Source organism: Morone saxatilis, unplaced genomic scaffold (assembly GCF_004916995.1).
Source record: "Morone saxatilis isolate NCDOM2014 unplaced genomic scaffold, NCSU_SB_2.0 Contig12, whole genome shotgun sequence".
In the NCBI taxonomy this organism is placed as follows: Eukaryota; Metazoa; Chordata; class Actinopteri; family Moronidae; genus Morone; species Morone saxatilis.
The window spans coordinates 12,820,894-12,824,814 of record NW_023339674.1 but is presented as its reverse complement, the minus strand read 5'-3'; positions in this window follow the sequence as shown (position 1 = coordinate 12,824,814).

Here is a 3,921-nt window from a genome sequence, read left to right as displayed (position 1 = left end):
CTGCTGCTGCTGCTGCTGATGGTGTCTAGAGCCAAGTGTGTGCAGAGCCAAGCAGTTTTTCAAACCAAGAAGTGTGTGTGTGTGTGTGTGTGTTCGTTCCCCCTGCACTTTTCTTTTTACATGATTCATGACACCATTCAAGGGATTTTTTGTCAGGCTGTTGTGGCTTTGACCCTTGCACTCCTTACTGTAGCTGCAATGTTATGTTGGTGATTGGCCGTATAATGCAGGCGATTACAGCTCGTCCTGTACAAGATTTGTAAGCGACATTCCTTTTAAAATGAAGTTTACTTGTAATATATGACCGTATTTTTTTTTATTAAAACCGCATAAAACAACAAAACAATGTATTTTTCCAAGTTTCCAAATATATTCAATGCAGCTGCTATTTGTCATATTTTCATTAGGCCCTCTATTTTCAAATCAGAATATGTTAAGAATAAACAAAACATGCCGGGTCACAACTGTTTCATGTTTATTTCTGTTTTTGGGGAAGACTTGGAGCGTGTTATGATCTGGTTGAGGAATTCTGTCCAGAAACATTATCAGGCAGGACGTGGGTACACACCTGGCTTCAATAAAAACTGCCTTTCACCCACTATGGGGAAATGTGAAGTTGAGTCATGCTTGCCAGGTGAAGGTGAAAGCAGTAGAGGGGCAGACTTATGTTTTCATAAGCATAATTTTACATAATAATACAGCCATTTTTTCTCCTTTTTTTTGCAAGGGACAAAAAAGAGAAAACAGATGTAATAAAAGGTCACTCAGTGGCAGGCATCCATATCTGGAGAAATGTTTATTTATAAGCCGAGACTAAAAACACATGTGGTGTCTCTATGGCTGCAGTGTTGAACAGCTTAAACTGCCATTTTGCATGAATTCATTTGAATCTGCTTCCTCAGATTGTCAACAGAGGGCATTAGACTTATATTGATATTCTTCTGAATGAACATAATTCATTGAACTGTAAAATTCCAGATGAAATATAAACAGGTGAAGACAGAGATATCAGTTTGAATCACACAATAATTACATTTTCTTCTGCTAATTATAGACCACCTTGTGTGTGTGACCCCCAGCTTGTGCAGTCATTTCTTTGACGAGTCACAGCAATTGCACATAAATTGTTTATGTGCAAGTGTTTATGATAAACTGTGATATAATCATATCTTGCAAAGGCAGCACAATATTGCACGTAATCACTCACCAAATGGTGCATAATAAATTCTGGCTCTTTTACATTCAGAAGGTGAAAAACAAGAAAACAAGGACAGAAATGTAAAAATATCAATATACACTCCAACAAAACTGAAAATGTAAGCGTCTGTTTGCAGGATGGTAAAGATGTAACTGCAGTGGGGTTTTTCTGGTTTCATATCAGTTGAAAATGATGGCAGATGCTTTAGACAGACCTCAGTCAGCCATGGTGAGAGCAAACATGTCTCCCCATTTCCCATGTGGCTCCGAGCCTGCCTCTTAACCTTCAATTGTTAACCCAACAATGCTTATTGGTTCCTTCCCAAAATATTTGCACATGATTGACATTTTTGGCACACATGACCAGTCACAGGACTGCTGCTGACCCCGACAAATCAGCATCCTTTCGCCAATGACGGACAGAGATTTGGCTAGGTTATATGCTTCAGAGCACAATTAACAAAGCCACGTCTAACCTCGATCACTCAATCACCTTCTTTACGTTGTCCTTTTATTAAATTCTACTGGGCTTGACCTAGACATATATCAACAGAGTTTGCTTGTGTCATATACTTGTCTTATTGAGACATTATTTAGGCGTACAGTTTAATAAATTGTTCTGTGCAAAGTGCAGACAAAAGAATAAGCTTTAAGACACTGAAAAGGGTTGCATTTCCTATTTTCTTCTTGTCACATCTCTCCCAACCACTGGAGCAAAAGTTCAAAGTGAAGCCTCCAAGTATGTGAACTGCAAACTAGTGATGTTTCGTTCCCTGCTTCGTTTGCATGAAATCCAGCAGCTTGATCTGTTCCAAACCAAGTGAAACTCCTCCACATCACAACTACACCGAGTCTCTCGGTATTCTCTCATCAATTTTGTCAAGCTGGCTTTAGTGGTCTCCTTGGATATCAAACTCTCGGAGTAGACTCATAATCAAAGAAGGCCTCTCTACACAGTGGAGACTTGGTTAATATTTATGTAGCCATGGGCAACCATACAGCTTGGAGTTTTGACCTCACTTCTGCAGCACCTCGAGGAGCTGCCCCGTTTCTGCACTGGTTGAACTACACACAGACCTTATTTAGAGAAGCAACAGAGTGTGTATAGGCTTATTTCAATAAAATGAAGGTTTCATTATGCATAATGTTAATTTTGTACATTTGAATACTTACAGCCTTTCTGTAAGTTATGTATGAGGATGTTGAGTTGAAACCTGTGGCTGACGGTGTGGTAAATAATATATAATTTAACCTCTCGACTGAAATTCTGTTCTTAGTCTAGCTTGTAAATATGGATTTTTTTTTGCATGAGAGGACAGCTGCATACTACATTCATTCAACAGGCTTTATTCATAGAGACTTTTACCAATGCTTTGACACAAATATGTTAGTAGTAATGTTACAGATTAACTTTTGAATTCACATGTCATAAATGCAGATTTTTATCAACAATCTCCAGAAATGTTGAAACAATGCATTATCACCAACCACCATTATTTTCACAAGTATCTGAAAGTGGACAGAGTGCAGGTTGACACAGACATTATTTTGCCTTTACTTTGCTGTTGGGGTTAATTAAAAATGAATGGATTACCATATGTTAATGAAAACCTGTTTTTATGTATTTTTAATTCGCTTGCTGACTACCAGTTAATCTTTTGAGCGTTTTTCTCAAGGCTCATATTTTGTGTTAAATACAATACCGTTGGGTTGTTTACGCCACAGTGCACATGATCCAAAATCAATAATGGATAAAAGAGTAAGACTGTCTTTGTCTCTCTCCCCCTTGTTTTTCATTAAACAGACCAAAGAAAGGCATCTCCAGCAATCAACTCCTGTCTAAACGTAAATCAACATGTGTATGCTGTGAGCTGGCACACCAAGTAAAATATTATCAAATCAAGTCCCAATGATCTCATCATTCTGCTCAAATTTCAGTTATTTAATCACTTTGTCTGTTCAAAAATGCTGCTATAGTCAGCCCACCCCCCTTAAAAAGGGCCCAGGACTTATAATTGACCCAGCAGACAGGAAGCAATTAAAAAGAAGTCAAACACATGAGGGGCTTTGAGATCAAATTAGAAAAAAGCAAGGTCCAGTGTGGGCATGTTGGGCTCTGGTTTGCACAACTGTCAAATAAGTTGAGTGTTAAAAGACCACACTACATAAACAGATCATTTAAAGAAAACTGTGTCGCAGTGTAAAGATTAAAGATTCTTAGCACTCATTAAACTATGTTCTGCTATCAAATCTTTTCAGAAATAAACTTTATGGTACAAAACAGCAAGAAACTTCCGAGGTTTGATGTATGACACACTTTATGATTTAAACAAGCAGAGGGGAGCCACAGATATAGGTGGAGAATCTTTATTCAAATGTTTTGTATGGAAACTTTACCAAGTGGAAACAGATGTGCTTCACTTGTGACCTATAAAAAATGATATATGGTCACGAGTAATATGGTTCAGCAGAGGCCAACAGTTCCAATTTGCTTCACTCTGCCATGTTGTGCTCTGTGTTGTGTAAATGTGGACATATTTTTCAAACAAAAAATTTGGCATTTTCACTGTAAACCAAGTGAATGCTCAGTATACTTTGAAATGACTGGGTTGAAAGAAACATCCATTTATTCATGATTGCGACACATTTCCAACCACAGGTTTTAGTACAATGTAATCACAATTATAATTCATCAAGCTGATATATTATAATACTAAGTTTTTC